This window comes from Sus scrofa, chromosome 1, assembly GCF_054392235.1.
Source record: "Sus scrofa isolate SSC_HxYL_T2T_F1_AM1 chromosome 1, Sscrofa_HxYL_maternal_Yorkshire_Landrace_v2.0, whole genome shotgun sequence".
Taxonomy (NCBI): Eukaryota; Metazoa; Chordata; class Mammalia; order Artiodactyla; family Suidae; genus Sus; species Sus scrofa.
The window spans coordinates 236,985,390-237,008,879 of NC_139383.1; the positions used below are offsets into that span (position 1 = coordinate 236,985,390).

At 39.4% G+C, this 23,490-nt stretch overlaps 1 long non-coding RNA gene across 3 annotated transcripts in view; it reads left to right on the forward strand.

Annotated features, from left to right (window-relative positions):
* Positions 1–618: 618 nt before the first annotated feature.
* LOC110255694 (uncharacterized) overlaps positions 619–23,490 on the forward strand; it is a 94,164-nt gene continuing 71,292 nt past the window's right edge. The window contains exon 1 of one of the 3 annotated variants that reach the window (XR_014841787.1): positions 619–788. This is a non-coding gene — a long non-coding RNA (uncharacterized LOC110255694). The remainder of the gene's footprint in view (positions 789–23,490) is intronic. The other 2 variants (XR_014841785.1, XR_002336366.2) reach the window with 2 other exon arrangements.

The window sequence follows — 23,490 nt, forward strand, 5'->3', positions numbered from 1 at the left end:
TAGGCTAGCAAGGTCAATCCTGACCTCTGTGATTGTGACTGATGGCTCTTGGTCTTCCTTGATCACATCAGCTGGACTTTCCGCACTCTTACTCCTTCCCCTTCTAATCTCCCTGGAGAGAACACATGAGGCCAAAACACTCTATGTAGAACCAGCCAATCTTCAGTATAGTTTGGTAAATACTACTCAACCTTTGTGGGTAGTTAGTATCAGGCACTCTCCTAGGTTCTAGAACACAGCCCTGAAGGGATCTCCTTCCTTAAGGAAGAAACACAAGAAACCATTACAAAAGCAAACAGATGAACTAAGTGAAGGAGTAAACATAAAACAACAACAATATTACCGAACCAGGTTCATTTTGCCTGATGCAGGGCAACCCAAAACACGGAGACACGTAGGTTTGCAGAAGAGAGGGTTTATTCGCCAGGCAGCCAAACGAGAAGGTGGAGAATACATGTCAAACCCACCTCCCAGAAGGACAGGGGCTCAAGGTATACTTACAGGATAAAGAATAAAGCAGCAGGTCAGGCTGAGATGTGGGAGCATGGGGAGAGGTGATTGGAAACAGGTGTGGAATCAACGTTGTCCGCAGGCATAACTAGGCTACAGGCCTCTGCAGGGTGAAATGTGGGAGGTGCATGCCCAGTTGAACGGTGGGTGATCCCATCAGGTCTTAACCAGCTCAGCTCCAACTCGCTCAGCTTCTGGGAAACAGCTCTGGGTGAACCTTCTTTAGGCTACGTGACCCTTGGAGGACGCCAGTCTTCCAAGGACCTGGACTAGTGAAGGTAAGTGAAACAGATTGACGTATTATCCTTGGTTTCAATGCGACTTCTGGTAATGGCTAAGAAAAAGGTAAAATAAGGCAAATGTGCAGAGTGGTGGCTGGAGGTCTGCTTTGTAGCAAGGTAGTCAGGGAAGCTTGTCTGAGAAGGTGACATTGGAGCTGAGACATAACTGATGAGAATGTGCTTTTTTATGTTATTTATTTATTGATTATTTAAGGCCCCTTGGGAAGTGAGAGGGGGCTATAAAAAGTGTTTAAAATACCGTGAATTAGATAGTTGGGACTTTGACCATAATTTGCCTGTTTTAAAGAAACAGACGTCACTTAAAAAATCTTGTGGTAGGGTATAATCCATACCTGCTTTACAAACCACTCTGTTTAGTAAAAATAAAGCCCCAGTATTATTAGATGAGCATAAGAAATGATGAAAATATAGAGGCTAAAAGATACAGACTGCTTTTTCCCAAGGTGATCCAGCCAGGCTATGACAAAGCTGTGAAGCCGAAGGGTCTTTTATTGGGAGTTTTATGCTCTTTTGGGATTGCTCATCGCTGCTGGAGTCTTTTTACTGTACACTTTTGTCTTAATGGGGATTGCAAACCCAGAGGCTAGCAGTGGCCAAGAGAGCAACACTGTAAGTGAAGTTATCTAGTGGGACCTTGGTGAAATGAAGAGATTTGTTCTATATTTAGGGAGTGTGAACTACTTAGTTCTAGCAAATTGTTGCAGATCTCAGGCTCCCAGCTCTTCGGATTTTTAAAGAGAAGCTGGAAAACCTGGACTTTTCTGCACATATCAAAATTTTTTTTTTGTCTTTTTTCTTTTTTAAAGGGCTGCACCTGTGGTATAGGGAGGTTCCCAGGCTAGGGGTCTAATTGGAGCTGTAGCTGCTGGCCTATGCCAGAGGCACAGCAATGCCAGATCCGAGCTGCATCTGAGACCTACACCACAGCTCACGGGCAATGCCAGATCCTTAGCCCACTGAGCGAGGCCAGGGATTGAGCCCTCAACCTCACGATTCCTAGTCAGATTTATTTCCACTGGGCCATGATGGGAACTCCCATATCAAAATATTTTATTTATTTTATTTTATTTTTTTATTTTTTTGTCTTTTGTCTTTTTGTTGTTGTTGTTGTTGCTATTTCTTAGGCCGCTCCCGCGGCATATGGAGATTCCCAGGCTAGGGGTTGAATCGGAGCTGTAGCCACCGGCCTACGCCAGAGCCACAGCAACGCGGGATCCGAGCCGCGTCTGCAACCTACACCACAGCTCACGGCAACGCCGGATCGTTAACCCACTGAGCAAGGGCAGGGACCGAACCCGCAACCTCATGGTTCCTAGTCGGATTCGTTAACCACTGCGCCACGACGGGAACTCCCCATATCAAAATATTTTAAACATTAGTAATTAGCACAAATTAACACACACACAAACATATTCCATCTGTCGGCAGGATGCTGTCCTAGGGACATCAGTGTGCAATATGATATTTCTGGTATTAGAAGTTCTTAAAATAATCTTTTGCATATTCTGAAACCATTTTTTCAGGATTTTCTTGTTTTTTTTTCTTTTTTGAAAAGAAAAAAAAATGGATTTTCTCTCCTGGCGCACTAAGACATTATCTCTGCTTTTCCTGAACCAAGAACCAAGGATTTGAGTTCAGCGCTTATGTACTACCACAAGGAGGAGCTCAAACTTTTAAGTTTTACTTGAAAACTTTTGTTTTCAAGTTTATTCATGCAATAACTGAAACTATTATTCTCTGTCATTTTAGGTTACCTCTTCCTGCTGAGATTGCCTATGTGGCTTAATTTTATTAAGAAATGTTTCATTAACTGTAAAAACACAAAAAAACAAACTTCCCTAAAATCTAGCATAAAGCATAACGGTCTAATTTTAATTTTATTTCATTGCTTCTATTTTATATGTTTAATTTATTTTTTTACCATGATATATACCAAAGACGGAGGTAAGGGAGCAAAAAGTAATTGAGTTTAGAATCACTGGGGTCCTACAGCTTATAATTCAAATTTAAATTTAAAATAGGAAAAAAAAATGACAACTAAGGATTCTCTGAGACAAGAAACATGTTTTCATTTTGGTAAAGGCAAAACAATTGTTAGTAGTAATAGGCTGAAGTATCTAAAGATACCTCTCTGGCTTAGAACCTAGTCTTTTCATAAGTTTGCTGGTTGATTTCCTCTGTTTCCTTTGGAGTCTCTATGAGCCTCTCTAATGCAGGAGCCTATGGATCATGCCCTCAACAGAGGTGTGGTTGGTTTCTTGGTTGTTTCATTTCTTGGTTGCTTCTCCTATGTCCTCCCCAGTAAAGCCTGGAAAACAGTAGTACCTCCCTCAAGGCTTAGTGAGTTGTTAAGTACATGAAGTGTTCCGTGCAGGGTCAGAATGGAATTCCAAATGTGCTAGGAATTATTGTAGCAGACATTTGATATGGGTGCATGTTATTGAAGTGACATTCTTGGGATTCAAATGGTGACATGGCTTACAGTTTTTAAGACAGTTTTTTTAAAGCTTCTTTTATAAAAAGCACCTAGCGAAACTGTTAAGGTTTTACTCTCAATTATCTTTAGTATAAAGTTTAAGAATTAGTTGGTGACTAACAGTGCTAACAGGCCTTGACTTTGCCTGTATTAATCAGGGTTCTCCACAGAAACAGAACAAAATAAGATGTATATGTACATATTGTATGTATCTATATCTATGTATACATACCTATTTATACACTTTTTCTAAGGAATTAGCTTACATGATTATGAAGGCTGACTAGTTCCTGTCTAATAGCTGGTAGGCTTGGGACCCAGGGAGAGCCAGTGTTTCAGTTCTGGTCTGAAGTCAGGAAAAACTGAAGTCCCAGCTCAAGGCCATCAGGCTGGAGTAGTTTCCATTACTTGCAGGAGGGTCAGCCCTTTTCTTTTATTCAGGCCTTCAACTGATTAGATGAGGCCCACCCACATTAGGAAGCACAATCTGCTTTACTAAGTCTGCAATTTAAATATTAATCTCATACAGAAACATTTTCACAGACACACTGGAATATGCTTGACCCAGCCAAGTCGACACATAAAATTCACCATCGCAGTACCACTGGGGAGATTGACATCTGTGGATTCAGTGGGAAGTAGTTTTTTCTGGATAGAAGCCAAAGGGGCTACATCTTCTTTGTCTCTACTCTGAAGCATCCAGAGGGTGGGTGTGTGACCTGAGATCAGCCAATAAGAAATTTTCTTTGACTCTCATGTCGGTGACACACTATGACATGCTACCATTAGGCATTCATTATAGGGAATGATGCTAAATGTATACACTGTGACGAAGATTTTTGTAATATTTTGTTTTTCTCAAGAGTATAACTTTCCTTAAAACATATGTACTTCAGTGTTACACATTTTACAAACATGAATTATAAGCATAAGCAGAAGATTGACTATATTTCAGGAAAAGAATCAAACAAAAGGTCCAAGACTACAACTATTTGGAATTTACTTTGAGATTTTTAATATAGATTAAGAAGAAGGAATGAAAGGGGAAAGGCCACTATGGAATTTCCCTACTTAAAAATTAGAGATAATATGCAGACTTCATAAGATTGTGAAGATGAAACAAAATGGAATGAAATCTCTAGTACTTATAAACATATCTGTCACTTAGTATGTGTCTAATAAATGCTTGATTGCTGTTTATGACGATGATGATGGCAATGCTTAGTTTCAGGGCTCATACAAAGCTATATTGAAAAAGTGCTAGAAAAGTAGGTGGTGAGGATAAGGAGCTTTCGAGAGTCTGAAGCAACAGTACTAAGGGATGCCAGTGCTGGATTTTATAATGTCCAACCATTTCAAGTAATTCTTGAAATGGCTGGACATTAATTTAACTGCTCAGGAGATAAAAAAAGCTAATTCAGAGCTCAAATGGTGATGGCGAATCTAAGGCTGACATCTTTTTTCTCCTCAAGCCCCAGGACATTGGCTTAGAAATGGAGCCTGGAGTTCAAATGAATCCACTTAGAGAGTTGAGATGTAGAGTTTATCTTGAACACTGACTAATCATTACACTGGTGTAGACTTGAGGATATGTCTGCTATATTGGTAAACAAATACATTATCATATAATTCTTAAGAAGAGGAACTACACTTTCTCATAATGACAGTGACAGGACAAATTTCCAAAGCTTTAATGATAACATCAATAGGATGCTGCTTAATGGCCTGGGAAGTAGCTGCAGGTCAGGAAAATCTAAGGAAATCCAAGTCAGTCCAATCAACTGTAGATGAGGTTAGAGGAGGCCTCAGATCTGGACGCATTTTGATGATCAGAATATAGTGTAAGACTATTCTATGAAATATTTAGGACACTTTCTCAATAAACAGGCCTCATTGTTGTCATCAGACTCATTAGCAGGGATAAGAATGGTCATGAAAAATGCTCGTTAAATGTATTCATTTCTGACTCTACCTTTTTATTTTTTCAATCTTAATGTCTCTAAAATCTATATTTTTAACAACCCCTCTAGATGTATTTATGCCCAGAAACATTAAATTACTCCTGTCTGTTTAGACTAAGAAGGATGGGATGCTGTATAAAATTAGGTCCATGGGAAAGATGTATTCTCTACTGCACCCTATCCCAAGAGGAGATAGAGTTAGAAGGAATACGAAATTGCTTGGACTGTTGAGCTTGTGTTAAGAACATCAGTTGCCAGTACTGTTGAGACTGTGCCCAATGATCTCTACTGTCGAGGTTGTAAAAGAACATTTAATATTGTGAAATACTCCTCCAGAAGGAAACTGATATGTGACCTCACATGTAGTTTTGATTTGAAAGATTGGTAGCTGGGCTAGGCTGGAAGGTCTAAGATGGTCTCACTCTTATATTGGTGGTGGTCATTGGCTGGGATGCGTCATAACATTTTTAAGTCTCTTCGAGCTTTATTTCATTGTAATTGCAACTCAGTATTTCTTTTCCCTTTTTATTTTCTTGGAAGTTGTTGCAACATCTAGTTGCATTGAACCATGTGCACAAAACTTGTAAAAATGTGATATATCAGGAATTCCCATTGTGGTGCAGCAGAAGTGAATCCAGCTAGGAACCATGAGGTTATGGGTTTGATCCCTGGCCTCGCTCAGTGGGTTAAGGATCTGGAGTTGCCCGTCAGCTGTGGTGTAGGTCACAGATGTGGCTCAGATCTGATGTTGCTGTGGCTGTGGTATAGGCTGGCAGCTGTAGCTCTGATTTGACCCCTAGCCTGGGAACCTCCATATGCCGTGGGTGTGGCCCTAAAAAAAAAGTGATATATCAAAAATAATAGAGAACCTAATGTTCATGCTTCTATGAGCTAAAAGCTAAAAGTAGAATTTGTTCCTAATTTAAACATCCCATTTTTCAAAATGCATATTGTTTGATCCCCTGAAAATGACTTTATAGTTAGAAGATAAAATAGAGATAAAATTTTTAAAAAATGCATTTAATTCTGATGTAAATTTAAGGATAATTTACAAAAGCATGTTTTATTTAATTTGAGAAATGGAAAGAGGGTGAAATTAACACCACTACAATTTTGGTATTATTTTCCACCAATTTTTAATCTGTGTTTTTCATAATGTTGTCATAATTGTTTTAAATTCTGCCTCTAAAATAAGTTAATGCTATAATTTCTTTTCATATTGTTATACCATATATAAAAACTTTTTTTTCTTTTTGTATTTTTTTAATTACTCAAATGAATTTATCACATGTGTAGTTGTATAATGATCATAACAATCCAATTTCACAGGATTTCCATCCCACAGCCCAAGCACAACCTCCCACCCCCAAAATTGTCTCCTGTGGAGATCATAAGTTTTCAACATCTGTGAGTCAGCATCTGTTCTGCAAAGAAGTTCAGTCTGTCCTTTTTTCAGATTTCACATGTCAGTGAAAGCACCTGATGTTGGTGTCTCATTGTATGGCTGACTTCACTTAGCATGATAATTTCTAGGTCCATCCATGTTGCTAAAAATGCTGCTACTTCGTTCTTTTTAACGGCTGAGTAATATTCCATTGTGTATATGTACCACATCTTCCTTATCCACTCCTCTGTTGATGGAAATTTAGGTTGTTTCCACGTCTTGGCTATTGAAAATAGTGTGGCAATGAACATCAGAGTACCTGTGTCTTTGCGAGTCATGGTTTTGTCTGGATAGATGCCCAGGAGTGGGATTGCTGGATCAAATGGTAGTTCTATGTTTAGTTTTCTGAGGCATCTCCATACTGCTTTCCACCGTGGTTGCACAAATTTACAATCCCACCAACAGTGTACTAGTGTTCCTTTTTCTCCACATCCTCTCCAGCACTTATTGTTTGTAGACTTTTGGATGATGGCCATTCTGGCTAGTGTAAGGTGGTACCTCAGAGTGGTTTTGATTTGCATTTCTCTATGAATGAGTGATGTTGAACATCTTTTCATGTGTTTTTTGGCCATCTGTATGTCATCTTTGGAGAACTGTCTGTTTAGATCTTCTGCCCATTTCTTGATGGGCTTGTTTGTTTTTTTGGTATGGAGCTGCAGAAGTTGTTTATATATTTTGGAGATCAATCCCTTATCAGTTGATACACTTGAAAAGATTTCCTCCCATTCTGTGGGTTGTCTTTTCATTTTGTTTAGGGTATCCTTGCTGTGCAGAAACTTTGAAGTTTGATTAGGTCCCATTTGTTTGTTTTTGTTTTTGTTTTTGTTGTCAAGAGGTGGATCTGAGAAGATGTTGCTGTCGTTTATGTCAGAGTGTGTTTGGCCTATGTTTTTCTCTAAGAGTTTTATAGTGTCTGGTTTTATATCTAGGTCTTTAATCCATTTGGAGTTTATTTTTGTGTATGGTGTTAGGGCGTGTTCTAATTTTATTCTTTTCCATGTGTCTGTCCAGTTTTCCCAGCACCACTTATTGAACAAGCTGTCCTTTCTCCATTGTATATTCTTGTCTCCTTTGTTATAGATTAGTTGGATGTAGGTGCATGGGTTTAATTCTGGGCTTTCTATCCTGTTCCACTGATCTATATATCTGTCTTTGTGCCAGTACCATACAGTTTTGATGATTGTGGCTTTGTAGTGTAGTCTGAAGTCAGGGAGCCTAATTCCTCCAGTCCATTTTTCTTTTCCAGGATGTCTTTGGCTATTGGCTATTCTGGGTCTTTTGTGCTTCCACACAAACTTTAAAATATTTTGTTCGAGTTCTGTGGAAAATGTCCTTGGTAATTTGATAGGGATTGCATTGAATCTGTAGATTGCCTTGGGTAGTATAGTCATTTTGACAATATTAACTCTTCAAATCCACAAGCATGGTGTATCTTTCCATCTGTTTGTGTCATCTTTGATTTCTTTCATCAGTGTCTTATAGTTTTCAGAGTATAGGTCTTTTGTTTATTTAGGTAGGTTTACTCCTAGGTATTTTATTCTTTTGGATGCAATGGTAAATGGGATTGCTTCCCTAATTTCTCTTTCTGATCTTTCATTGCTAGTGTATAGAAATGCCATCAATTTCTGTGTATTAATTTTGTATCCTGTGACGTTGCCACATTTGTGGATGAGCTCTAACAGTTTTCTGGTAGAGTCTTTAGGATTCTCTAGATATAGTATCATGTCATCTGCAAATAGGGATAGTTTGACTTCTTCCTTTCCAATCTGAATTCCTTTTATTTCTTTTACTTCTCTGATTGCCATGGCTAGGACTTCCAAAACCATGTTGAAGATTAGTGGTGAGAGAGGACATCCTTGTCTTGTTCCTGATCTCAGTGGGAATTCTTTCAGCTTTTCACCATTGAGAATGATGTTGGCTGTGGGTTTGTTGAGGTAGCTTCCCTCTATGCCCACTTTCTGAAGGTTTTTTTTTTTTTTTATCAGAAATGGGTGTTGGGAGTTCCCGTTGTGGCACAGTGGTTAATGAATCCAACTAGGAACCATGAGGTTGAGGGTTCGGTCCCTGCCCTTGCTCAGTGGGTTAAGGATCCAGCATTGCCGTGAGCTGTCATGTAGGTTGCAGACGCGGCTTGGATCCTGCGTTGCTGTGGCTCTGGCATAGGCCAGTGGCCACAGCTCTGATTCGACCCCTAGCCTGGGAACCTCATATACCGTGGGAGCGGCCCAAAGAAATAGCAAAAAGACAAAAAAAAAAAAAAAAAAAGAGTTCCCGTCGTGGCGCAGTGGTTAATGAATCCGACTAGGAACCATGAGGTTGTGGGTTTGGTCCCTGCCCTTGCTCAGTGGGTTAATAAATTATCCGGCATTGCCGTGAGCTGTGGTGTAGGTTGCAGACGTGGCTTGGATCCCGTGTTGCTGTGGCTCTGGCGTAGGCCGGTTCCTGCAGCTCCAATTCAACCCCTAGCCTGGGAACCTCCATATGCCTTGGGAGCGGCCCAAGAAATAGCAAAAAAAAAAAAAAAAAAAGAAAGAAATGGGTGTTGGATTCTGTCAAAGGCTTTTTCCGCATCTATTGAGAGGATCATATAGTTTTTATTCTTCAGTTTGTTAATGTGGTGTATCACACTTACTGATCTGCAGATATTGAAGAAACCTTGCATCCCTGGGACAAATCCCACTTGATCATGATGTACAATCCTTTGAATGTATTGTTGGATGTGGTTTGCTAATATTTTGTTGAGGATTTTTGCATCGATGTTCATCGGTGAAATAGGCCTGTGGTTCTCTTTTTTTGTGGTATCTTTGTCTGGTTTTGGTATCAGGGTGATGGTGGCCATAGAATGAGTTTGGGAGTGTCCCTTCCTCTGCAATTTTTTGAAATAGTTTCAGAAGGAGCGGTGTTAGCTCTTCTCTAAATGTTTGATAGAATTCGCCTGTGAAGCCATCTGGTCCTGGACTTTTGTTTGTTGGAAGTTTTTAAATCACAGTTTCAGTTCTTGTGGTTGGTCCATTCATCTTTTCTATTTCATCTTGGTTTAGTCTTGGAAGATTCTACTTTTCTAAGAATTTGTCCATTTTATTGGCGTATAGTTGCATATAGTAGTCTCTTATGATCCTTTGTATTTCTGTGATGTCTGTTGTTACTTCTCCTTTTTCATTTCTAATTTTATTGATTTGAGTCCTCTCTCTTTTTTCTTGGTAAGTCTGGCTAGGGGTTTATCAATTTTGTTGATTTTTTCAAAGAACCAGCTTTTTGTTTCATGGATCTTTTCTATGGTTTTCTTTGTTTCTATTTCATTGATTTATGCTCTGATCTTTATGATTTCTTTCCTTCTACTAACTTTAGGTCTTGTTTGTTCTCTCTTGAGCTGCTTTAGATGTAAAGTTAGGTTGTTTATTTGAGCTTTTTCTTGTTTCCTGAGGTGGGCTTGTATGGCTATGGACTTTCCTCTTAGAACTGCTTTTGCTGCATCCCATAGGTTTTGGAGTGTCGTATCTTTGTTGTCATTTGCTGTTAGGTAATTTTTAATTTCCTTTTTGATTTCTTCAGTGATCCACTGGTTGTTTAGTAGCATGTTGTTGAGTCTCCACGTGTTTGTGTTTTTTGCAGTATTTTTCTTGTTGTTGATTTCCAGTCGTATGGTGTTGTGGTTGGAAAAGATGCTTGATATGATTTCAATTTTCTTAAAGTTACCAAGGTTGGATTTGTAGCCCAGGATATGATCAATCTTAGAGAATGTTCCATGTGCACTTGAGAAGCATGTGTATTCTGTTGCTTTTGGATGGAATGTCCTCTAAATATCTATGAAGTCCATCTGGTTAAATGCATCATTCAGGGCCTGTGTTTCCTTACTGATTTTCTGCCTGGTTGATCTGTCCATTGGTGTAAGTGGGGTGTTAAAGTCCCCCACTATGATTGTGTTATTGTTGATTTGTCCTTTTAAGGTCATTAGCAGTTGCCTTATATATTGTGGTGAACCTATGTTGGGTGTGTAGATATTTAGATATTTCAAATTGTTATATCTTCTTCTTGGATTGATCCTTTGATCATTAGGTAGTGACCTTCCTTGTTCCTTAAAATATTCTTCATTTTACAATCTATTTTGTCTGATGTAAGTATTGCTCCTTCAGTTTTCTTTTGATTCCTGTTTGCATGGAATATTTTCTTCCATTCTCTCACTTTCAATTTGTATGTGTCCCTAGAAGTGAAGTGGGCCTCTTGAAGACAGCATATATATGAGTCTTGTTTTTGTATCCATTCAGCCAGTGGATGTCTTTTGGTTGGGGCGTTTAGTCCATTAACATTCAAGGTAATTATTTTTTATTTTTTAATTTTTTTTTGCCTTTTGCCATTTCTTGGGCTGCTCCTGTGGCTTATGGAGGGTCCCAGGGTAGGGGTCTAATCAGAGCTGTAGCTGCTGGCCTATGCCAGAGCCACAGCAACGTGGGATCCGAGCCCCGTCTGCAACCTACACTACAGCTCACAGCAATGCCGGATTGTTAACCCACTGAGCAAGGCCAGGGTTTGAACCTGCAACCTCATGGTTCCTAGCTGGATTCGTTAACCACTAAACCCTATGGGAACTCCTGGTAATTATTGATATATATGTTCTTATTGCCATTTTATTAATTTCTTTGGATTTGTTTTTGTTGCTCTTTTTCTTTCCTTCTTTTGTTCTCTCTTCTGGTTTGATGACTATCTATACTGTCATATTTGAGTTGATTTTTCTTATTTGTTTGTGTATCAATTGTAGCTATTTGGTTTGCAGTTATTCTGAAGTTTTGATATGAGTCTATATGTATATGAGATTGTTTTAAGTTGTTGTTCTCTTAACTGCAAGTTCATCTCCAGTGCCCTGCATTTGTACCCACCTTTTCTCATGATTTCTGATTTTGATGGTATAAGTGTGCATAGATGATTTCATATCTTTACTGTGTATATACCTTTACTCTGAGCCTTGTCATTTGTGGAATTTTTGTTTCCTGTTGCTGTCTTTTCCTTTCTGCCTAGAGAAGTTCCTTTAGTATTTGTTGTAAGGCTGGTTTAGTGTTGCTGAATTCTCTTAGCTTTTGCTTATCTGTGAAGCTTTTGATATCTCCTTCAAATCTTAATGAGAGCCTTTCTGGGTAAAGTAATCTTGTTTGGAGGTTTTTTCCCATCATCATGTTAAGTATATCATGCCACTCCCTTCTGGCCTGCAGAGTTTCTGCTGAAAAAATCTGCCGATAACCTTTGGGGTTCCCTTGTATGTTATTTGTTTCTTTTCCCTAGCAGCTTTCAATATTTTCTCTTTGTCTTTAATTTTGGTCAATTTGATTAATATGTGTTTCAGTGTATTCCTCCTTGGGTTTATTTTATATGGTACTCATTGTGCTTCCTGGATTTGAGTGAGTGGTTCCTTTCCCATGTTAGGGACGTTTTTGGCTGTTACCTCTTGGAATATTTTTTCTGTCCCCTTCTCTCTCTCTTCTCCTCCTGGCACCCCTATAACGTGAATGTTGGTGCATTTAACATTGTCCCAGAGTTCTCTGAGACTCTCTTCATTTGTTTTCAATCTTTTTTCTCTTTTCTTTTCAGCATCTGTAATTTCTACTAATCTGTCTTCCACCTTGCTTATTTGTTTTTCTGCCTCCTGTATTTTGCTGTTAGCTTCTTCTAGTGAATTTTTTATTTCAGTTATTGTATTTGGCATCTCTTGTTTAAGTTTTATATCTTGTATCTCTTTGCTCAGTGTTTACTGTAAATTATCCATCTTTGCCTCCAGTTTATTTCCAATGTCTTACATCATCTTCAGCATCAAGGGTCTAATGTCTTTTTCCTGTCAGCTGAGAATCTCCTCATCCCTTAGCTGTTTTTCTGGGGTTTTTCCTTTCTCCCTTATCTGAGTTATAGTTCTCTGACTTCATTTTTATAGGTTTTTGGTGTGGTGACCGTCCTACAGATAATAGAGTTATAGCCTCTCTTACTTCTGGTGGCTGCCCCCCTTGTGGCTGAAGTCGGTATTGGGGGCTTGCTGTATGCTTCCTGATGGGAGGGACTAGTGCCTGCCCACTGGTAGGTGGAGCTGATTCTAATCCCTCTGGTAGAGGCTTAGGCTCTAGCTGGGATTAGAGGCAGCTGTGTGCCTGAGGGGTCTTTTGGTAGCCTGTTTACTGAGGGGTGGGGCTGTGATCCCACCTGGATTGTTGTTTTCCCTGGGGCTTCTCAGCGCTACTGACAAGTAGGGCCAGATTTTCCCAATATGGCCACTTCCAGAGAACACACGCTGATGATTAATCCTGAGAGCTTTGCTTCCAATGTCCTTCTCTCACAAGCCACATTTACCCCTGTTTTCCCAGGACGTCCTCCAAGAACTGCAGTTGGGTTGGACCCAGATTCCTATGGAGCTTCTGCTTTGCTCTGGGACCCAGTGCACATGAAAATCTGTGTGCACCTTTTGAGAATGGGGTCTCCATTTCCCCCAGTCCTGTGGAGCTCCTGCACACAGGCCTCACTGGCCTTCAGTGCCAGATGCTCCAGGGGCTCTTTCTCCCAGTGCCAGATTGCCACACATGGGAGTTTAATGTGTGGCTCAGAACTCTCACTCCTGTAGGTGAGCCTCTGTGAACCAGTTAGTTTCCAGTCTGTGGGTCTTCCCACCTGGAAGGTATGGGGTTGTTTATATCACGAAATCACCCCTCCTACCTCTTGATGTGGGCCTCTTTTTCTTCTGGAGTAGGATATCTTTTTTAAGGTTTCTGATCCATTTAGTTGTGAATTTTGTTGTTTTTAGAAGAGAAGTTGAGCTCCAGTCCTTCTATTCTGTCATCTTAATCCCATCTCCAAAAGTTGTATGTCTAAAAACGTTTTTAACAGAGGGATAGTTTTCCATCTAATGAATAAACTATAATTTACTTGACAAATTCCACCTAAGTGGACATGCACATTATTTACAATGTTTTTGTTCTTGTGTTGCTTCTTTTTCCATTACTTAAAGCCAGATTCCTATGAGGGCAATCAATCTTATGACATGTTTATAAGACATTGCTAACTTTACTTCCAAAGAGTTGAATCAATTTCCTTTTCCATCAATAATAAATAAGCAGTAGTTTGTGCCCTCCCTTCCAGCATTTCCGGTATTCACAAAATGTTACCCTCTCAATAATTTATTCAAAAATATTTATTGAACACTTTACTATTTTCCAGAGTGTCTGTATACACGAAGAAGAATGATGCCTAAAGAGGTTTGTGATTAAGTAGGAGAGACATATTTTAAAATTACATATTTCCAGCTCAGTTTTGAAAGTCCAGGAGTTCATGTCGTGGCACAGTGGTTAACGAATCCGACTAGGAACCATGAGGTTGTGGCTTCGATCCCTGGCCTTGCTCAGTGGGTTAAGGATTTGGCATTGCCGTGAGCTGTGGTGTAGGTCACAGATGTAGCTCGTATCCCACGTTGCTGTGGCTCTGGTGTAAGTTGGAGGCTACAGCTCCGATTAGGCCCATAGCCTAAGAACCTCCATATGCCACGGAAAGCAGCCCTAGAAAAGGCAAAACAACAACAACAACAAAAATAAGTCCAAAGAGATTTTTCATTCAAGATGGCACTAGATAATTATAAGGGCTATTTCCTGTCAGCTTCACATGTATAACATTGATAGCTAAAATATTAAAATTTAATATTTAAAAGGCATGGTTCTATTAAAAGTCATATGCAGCTAAAGTTACAGACCTGCTAGGCTCCTGGTCTCTGATAATTAAGTGAATGTGGTATTGGTGCTGGGAGAGACTTAATGTCTAAACAAGTTGTTCCCCCAACCTAGTGTGTGTTTTACAGGGAAAGTCAAATGTGTGAATAGATCCTTTAGCTCCACAAGGGAACATACAACCTTCTTCTTTTACTTTGTTTAATGCTTAATTCATTAAACTTAAAACCATTCTCTTATAAACATTCACTTAAACATTAACACTTTATAATCTCTCTAAATATTTTTACACTGTGTACAAGGCTAATCCATCAGTACTTACAGAGTTCGATTAAAAATATCTCAGGTATTTAAACGATTATGAATTTATTTAATTTTACTATTCAAAATATTTAATTAAAATCAAAACATGAAATATGAAATTCTCTTAAAAAGCTATAAACAATTTGAAGAGTAGAAAACCCACACATAAAATATCACATCAATTGCAGATATTACAGTAAAATTAAAATAGTTGTAACGGTAGGGATGAAAACACGTAACTGCATTATTAATGATTTCATTTCATATTTATATTCTTGTTTTTGCTCTTCTGCTTTACTGTCTTAAGATTCAAGTAGTTTTACCAGATAACCTTTTCAAACTCCAAAGTAAAAGAATACTCTTTCAGACTTGCCAAGGTCCAGGGTTTGCCTTCTTGATAAGTTGATTCTTAGTAGAGAACCCAAGAACCCAAGCAGTTCAAAGTGATGCAGAACTGCACACCTTATGTAGACTGAGCCTTTCTAATAATGGATTTCCCTTGTTTGGTTATGAGAACTTCAGTCCATGAATTTTATAATATTTTATGTTTTTTAAATTCCAGGGATAATGCACAGTTTATAATGGACAACAATACTAAATCATTGTGCTATCGTTAGGAAATATTTTTTGGCATTGGTGGAAATTTACTTGTTTTTATAAGTGTTTTGCTATGGCTAATAGAGACATCGGGAGTTTCAGTTTCTAGAATAAAATGAGTGAAGCAGTGTAGAAAGAACAAAACTTTGAAGTTCAGAAATTCTGAGAAGCACTTTTTTAAAAAATCAAATTTACCTTAAGAAGTAGATTTTATTTTTTTGGCAAAAAAGTGTAATCCCGATTTACATGGACTTGCCTTCCCTCTCTATGACTTGGAAAGAGATGCTCACCAATGGATGCTATTTCCCTTCAGTCCACAGTACTATTAAAGACCAAAAATTAGATTCTGGATCCATCGGGTGTTGGGGGTAGGAAAAGAGATGTTTAACCTTTTTGAATTGGTTATACTCAGGTAACTCTATGCTAAGTAGCTGCTGGCAGCAGCAACAACCTCTCTGAAGGAGTAAATGAGGGCACCGAGTTCACTAGATCCCAGGATTTTGGAGGAGGAGCCTGCCTGAAAAACACCACCTAAAACAGGTGCCGAGAAGGTGATAATCAGCATGTGGAGACTCTTTGCTGTAGGTGCTTGAAGTGCTAAAGTAGAGCCTAGAGTGCTGGCTCTCTTGCTGCTGGAAAATGCTGACAGAATCTAGAACAGGAAGCAAACCTCCTTTCCCTATTCCTGTCTTCCAGACTTCTGTTGGGACTTCCCATTGGTAGAAACCACCCAGAAGCTTGCTGGCAAGTAACTGGGAAAATGGAATATGCAGGTCCCTGGACTTAAAATACATGGCAGAACTTAGAAGGGTAGAAATAAATGGGAGCCAAGAATAATAGCAAATGATTATTCCAACCTATTTCTTTTCAGAGAATTTGAAGGGTTGAACACATCCCAGGAGGTCATCTATTTGACTTTTTGAGTACATATCTTTTCTTTTTGAGAAACCAAATAGATTTTTATCCTTCTTTGGATTGGTTTGTTTCTATAGTTCTCTATCTCCACCAGGTGGAGGTAGAGGCCAGTTTATTAAAGGGTTAAATTTCAGAAGCAAATTTGGTTGAGAGTTTCAATTTCAGCTTGGATGAAGCAAAGATAAACAATAACAAGGGGACTCCTTCTTTCCTCTGATGTTTCCTTTGAGAATGTTACCTTGTTATTATCATATTTGCTTTGACTATTATGTCAGGGTGCTCCATTCTCTGGCTGTGACTTAGGGTACTTGTGTTGCACTGAATGGAGACTTATTCCAGCTGGCTCAAGAAAAAAAAGAATACTACTATAAATATACAAGAAGGAATATCACAGACATTTTTGGAAGAGAAACAAAATGCAGCCAAGGCCTACCAGAAGCAGGGGCTGCTCTTTGCTTTTCTTAGGGAAGGCACAGTCATGCTCATTTCTGCTTCTTATTTATTCATTATTCAGTCATTGACTATGCACCAAGTCTCCACTCTAGTGCTGTGGACTTGAGATGCATGGGTGGATAAGGCATTAAATGGGAAGAGAGTCATTAGACAAATAAATACATACACATAAAGTTAAAAATTGTTATAAATGCTATGAATAAAATATGCAGCTTTTAAAATAGAGGGTAACATGGGAAGTTGACTACAATTAGGAAGTTAGGGGAAAAATTTTTTTAAGTGGCATTTAAGTATAGACCTAAATGAGTCAGCACTGATATAATGGACCAGGAAGTTTGCTAGTTACAAAGTGTTTGAATGAGGAAGAATTTAACTATTTCCAAGAAGCACTGGGCTTCTTGTTTAAGTAGGGTATTATTTTAACATAGGTAAACATATTTGTGGTAAATGGAAGAACTCCTTTCAGAATTAGGGAAAACCCTTGGTTGTGGAAATCCATGAAATTTACATAGTTCTCTTCTATTCAGATTGATTCTTCATTTTGTATTTGCTTTATGTAGAAACTGAAGGTAGAAATCATAAATTTATTAGCACAATGTTTCCCAACATTTGTTACTAATGCAATTTAAAAGTGCATGAAGATCATTTGGCTTGCCTTTCAAGTTGGCTAAGCTCCCTGCTTCTCAGAGGTTTTATTATGTTAACTAGCAGATCTGGTTTTTTTTCTTTCCACTAAAATGGCACAAAGGCAAACGTGAGCCAGGCCTATAAACAATGTCCCACCTACAGACGATTTTTCTTTTGAATCAATTTGTTGAGAACCCCATTTGAGTCCACCTGACATGCATTTGTCTACTGGTATAGACTCAGCTTCAGTCCTTGTCCTCCCTGACCCCTCACATGCAGCAGGCTAATTATGAATTAGTGGGTTGGCCACCCTGAGTCAGAATGTTACTAGTGGCTTTTTTCGCCTACATCTTGATTTTGCAAACAAGAGTCTTAATTAAACCCGTTGATTTAATAAAGCTTCCATGACAATTCTGATTCCTATGTTGATATTTCTAGGAACATACAGTTACCAGATTTGTGATAGTGTACTAATAGAACATAGTTACAAAGAAAAAAAAATTAAATAACAAGGAGCAGATCTGCAGAGTCCACTGGAGTAAAAGAAAGAATGTAAAATAATCACTATTCTCCCCTAGTTATCTAAGCCTAGCTAATGGATATTTAAAAGCACTTTCTATAAATGAACTATTCTACTTAGAATTTTCTGAGAAGTACCTAGAAAATATAACTAATGTAAATTTACTTGCTTTGCTTGAATGATAGAATTGGCAATGTAAATGAAAACTTTCTAGTAACCCTGAATGACGATCCCTTGCAAGTATTTATTTAAAGAAGAGGAGACGTCCAGGTCTGTTTTCTTGCCTGTTGTTAAGTCATTCCAATAAAAATAACTGGATGTATTTAGTCTCAGTCAATAGCATTTTATTTTCTTTAGGGATTTTTTTTGGTCTCCATACAGTTAGAGGTTGGATTGCCAAAAAGATAAAGCAAGATATAAAACTTAGTCTATTCTCAGAATAAACATTATTTTCCCTAGATTATATGGGCATGACTCCTAACTAGTTCCAGGATAGATAAGATAGACTGTCCACAAAAAGAGTACACTACATATAAGCTTATAAATATTCATTTTCTTATGTCAATAGTTTTATATTTAGTCTGTGTGTATGTAAAGAAATTGAGTGAGCCTAGTAAGACTTTAAAAATGCTGCTCATCTCAGTTCGTTAATTCCTATGACAGTCCAGGATTCAAACCCCAGCTCTGCTGGTCACTATTATGCAGCTGTGGGTCAATTACTTAAGTTCTTTGTGCCTTAGTCCTAGTACAATGGGCATCATCACAGTTTGTACAAATCACAACATGATTATGAGAATGGAATCAGATCAGGTTTCTGAAGTACTTGGTATATAATAAGCCCTTATTTAAAAATCAGATAGCATTATTAACAGCCTGCAATTTTATATGTTCTGTTGCTTATCTCTACTATGCACCAGGCAGTTCTTACGACAGACTTACCCAACCTCAAATGCCAGTAGTGCCATGGTTGAGAAACCCTGCTTTGGTAGTTAGTGGATTTCTGTATTACTGTGTGCTGTATAAGTGTATGACTTGTTTTATGTTCTCTAATTTTTTTCTCTCTTACTTCTTTCTCATACTCCTCCCCCACACCTCAAACTCTCTTAGTCCATGAGCTTCTTGGGATCAAGTTCTGGGTCACCTTCCTGCAGTGTCCAGACCAAGGTTTGGCCCAGAGGACTCCTCAGTGGATGCTTATTGGAGGATTTTTTTTTTTTTTTTTTTTTTTTTTTTTTGTCTTTTTGCTATTTCTTTGGGCCACTTCTGTGGCATATGGAGGTTCCCAGGCTAGGGGTCTGATCGGAGCTGTAGTCGCTGGCCTACGCCAGAGCCACAGCAACACTGGATCCGAGCCGCGTCTGCAACCTACACCACAGCTCACGGCAACGCTGGATCCTTAACCCACTGAGCGAGGGCAGGGACCGAACCACAACCTCTTGGTTCCTAGTCGGATTTGCTAACCACTGCGCCATGACGGGAACTCCTGGAGGATGTTTTAAAAATGCTTTTCAGAAACTTCATAGTGAAAGGCTAGATCTCTCATTGTGGGATATGCGTGGTAACTATATGTTTTGACATTTGTCCTAGGAAAGTCTGAGCAAGTTTGTGGTGCAGTAGTCAGAGTGCATGTTTAGGAGTTAGAATGACCTAGGGCTTGTATTCTGCCCTGAGTTAACTTTTGGCCTCTAACTTTGACCAGTTATAAAAATGTCAGTAATCATGCATTTATTCTAGGGATGCTGTGAAGACTTCACAGGATACTATGAAGTGCCTAGTTCAGGACAGTTCCTAGCAGCTAGGATATCCTGTGACTTTTGTTAGTTTCCATCCTCATCTCCTCAGCCACAGTCTTCATCTATGAAGTGGATATAATAATGTCCTTGCATGAGCTGCAAGGATTAAATGAAACCATGACTTGCATAGCAGAATTTAATAAATAGTAACTATTTTTTTGTGTGTGTGTGGTCTTTTTTGTCTTGTTACAGCTGTATCCGTGGCATATGAAGGTTTCCAGGCTAGGGTTCCAGTCGGAACTGTAGCCACTGGCCTACGCCAGAACCACAGCAAATCAGGATCCAAGCTGTGTCTGCGACCTATACCACAGCTCAGGGCAACGCCGGATCCTTAACCCATGAAGCAAGCACACGGATCAAACCTGCGTCCTCATGGATGCTAGTTGGGTTTGCTAAATGCTGATCCACAATGGGAACTCCAAAAAACAGTAACTATTGTTATTAAAATCTTTTTATTTCAGTGGCAAAAATGTCAAGAAACAATTCTCTGTCTTGTCCTTTCTGCTTCTGCTGTCTCCTTCATTCATACTCCCTGAGAGCAGCAGGAAGGAAACAAAACAAAACAAGGAAATCAAAGAGATATTTTAAAATATTTTTGACATATTCCAAAAGAGTGGGATGAATTTAGAGTTTCTTCAAAAGAGTTGAACACCCTTGTTCTTGTAGCAACAGTGACTGGGAAAGCACTGAAGCTTTTTGTTTATGTTTCTGGGTGATTCTTCAAAGTATTGAATTATCCCAGAATTATTTGTTTTTTTCTAGTACATGTGACAAGAAAAAATAAGTTGTGATGGCTATTGTCACCTCCTGCGCCTATCTTTTTTTATTTTTATGGATAGTTGAAACTGCCAAAACACTGAAAAGTGGTATATATCAAACATATGGCTGTGCAGGGGAGAGGAAATAGGGTAGGCACTTTGGAGCCTACATCTTCATTAATACACTATGGAAATATTTCCTATTTGATTGTGAGTGTGTGTGTGGGGGGGGTGAGTGTGAGAGGGAGGGAGGAAGAGATAGAATGAGAATTAGGGTTTTTTTTTTTTTTTTTTTTTTAATTACCATAGTCAGAGCAACAACTTAAAAAGAAACTGGCTTGCTGAACCATACCTTAGAATGGACTCTATTTGGGCTAAATTGGGTTTTATGTTCAAACCTAGGGAAATCTCAAGGAAGAAGGATAGAGTATTGTTTTTCCCCCGGCAGGAGACTAGAGTTCACCACAGTGTCCAGAGGGTCAGATGCTATGATTTTAGACCCTACTGCAGGAATTCCTCCCAATCATTCCCTTTTTAATCTTCTCTTCTCTCCTCCTGTCCCCTCCCCTCTCCTCTCTCTCTGTTTCTGTCTCTCTCTTTATAATTTTGTTGTCATTATTAACTCTTATGAGACCTATCCTTCTTTGTAAGAAATGGGAAATTTTAAAACATAATCTATTGTTGCATGTAAGAAGCACATATGCAGTGTTACACTTACTAAACGATACCACCAAGTCGCCTTGGGTGAGGGTTTTTCAGAGTAACACATGGTGCATTCCTCAAGGACTCAGGTCTGTCCAGGCAGGCATGACAGCCACAAAGTTTCCTGAGGGAAACTTTTAAAAAGAGGTTTGGGGCCCTAGAATTCAGGGCCTGCAAACCAATATTAAGGCATTTACACAAAAGAGGACAGATCTATATTATTTTGTTTTGTTTGGGGAAGGTGTCCTGTCACGCTCAGATTCACTGGCACAGAATAAGCATCTGCTGAATGAGGATAGATGGGGCAAAGCTGAAGTCACAGCTCCAATTAGAGATGCAGGGTTAGGATGCAAAGTGCTGTGGAGCACTGAGTCACAGCACTCTGAACTTTCAGTCCTGTTTAATGGGGGTGACTGGGTCAATCCAGTCCAGAAGTATTCAACCACTTTTATAATCCTTTTTTCAACTAAAAACTTGTTGAAGAACACTATGAACAGATGTAGAAGGAGATGTTCTGGTTGGACCTGGGGGTTGAGAGCGGCGTGGGGGGGGGGGGGGGCTCCAAAGCTCCCAAGCTGGCTCATTCCTGCTTTGCCTCACAAACATCCCCTGCCCTGCTCCAGCAAGAGGGCCTGTGGGTCCATTTGCACAAACCAGAACCAATGCACTAAAAGGGGGTTGTCACTTTAAAACCAGCCTCTATCCTATTTAGCCAAAGAATGATAATCCCTTAGAAGCCAGCACATCAAAATTGAGCTGCAAGAGGCATTATACTAAAAGAGCAAGGCTGGTTCTACACAGGGTGAGCTGTCACTTTCAATTGGACCAAAATTAAACAGGTTATTGGTGTGGGGACCACAGCAAAGGGGAAGGGGGTAGGGAGCCAGGCACATGCAGTAAGCAATTGCATGGGCACAGGGCTGCCTCATTAAGGCTCTGGGGAAATAAAACCAAGCAGACAGTGTGGGGAAGGGTTGGTAACTCCTGGGGCCTCAGGACCTGCTAAAGGGTCCTTGAAGGCTGAGTACCCCTGACAGGTACCCTGGACAGAAGAAGGAAGTGAAGGGGGAGATTAAGGGGCATTTCCTTTGTTTCGGAAATCTCACAAGGAGACACCAAACAGAATGGGAGGGGCACAAGAAAACCAAGAAATCTGTTGCCAAATATCCTTTTTACTCTGGACAGAATGTTCTAAAAGCTTCTTGCCTTCCCACCAAGATCACTTTAGGGTGGCCGTCCAAGTTAGCTTTCATGACCCACTAAGGACAAACCTGGGAAGTTAGAAGTGTTACCTCTTCCACTGGCTTAAAAGGCTGGTCCTCTGAACCTCCCAGCTTAGGTTTGCTCCCACTTCTGATTTCTAAGAACAGAATAAAGCGTGTGACTATAAAGCCTGCAAGACTTCAAGTCCCTTCCCTCATGAAAGTGTTCTGGGGTCTGCAGGCTAACAGGTTTGTATGAAAAAGTGAGTTTGGTCAGCAGTTCATTAAACAAAATTGCTTAGTCAGATATATTCAGGGACTTCGGTAAATCTTCATATAGGAAAAAAGGGAACAAGGAAGAATTGATACAAACTATGCCATTATTTTATAATAGAGATGATGAATTTCTCTCCTTTTCTCTGCAACGGGCCTATCAGTTTTGGGATTTATTTGTGAAGACCTGTTTGGAGCAGCATTCACTAGGAATAGGTGCGTTAGCATCACTATGTCCCTCTCCCTGTGTCACCTCAAGAGTGACCCAGTTGTTCCACAGTCACTTTTAGACACTTATTCTACCTTATGTTTCTTCTCAGCACTTATAATCAGCCACAATGTTTATCTGTCTATTTCATTAGTCTCTCCCTCCCTTATTAGAACACATGATGAGTAAGGACATGGAATTTCTCAGTGTTTTTTTGCTGTGTTCCCACCCTCTCCAGCTTTGACCAGCATGTGCCTTGCCATGTGTTCCTAGTGTTTTCTGTTATCCTGTTTAACCTTCTCAGCCTGTGGGCTAGGTCCCATCTTTATCCGCACATTAAAAGTGACAGCTTTAAACTTAACTTGATCAAAGTCTTAAATAAGAACTGGTGGGATTTGAACTCAGGGCTGCCAGGATTTAGAGCTTTCATCCTTTTAATCTTACTTTCTTATCTAAAGAATTTCAATTGAATTAAAACAACTCTCTTGATGAGGAGATTCTTTTCAAGTGTTTCATTGCCAGTTGGTCTTGTGCCACTTGCTGTCTTGCCATAAAACAAGTATGATCACAGTAGCTGGGAAGCTGGGTGTGGGGGGTTGAGTCTGGAGTTCTCATGACTCAGAGGGCTGGGCAGGAAGATGCTTTTGAGCTCAGGAGTCCCTTTAGTTGTGGAAGTTTGACTAAGGAGGGGGTAAACAATAAGAGAAATAAAAGGTGAATTAACAAAGGAATGAGTAGACAAACCCACAAATGAAGAA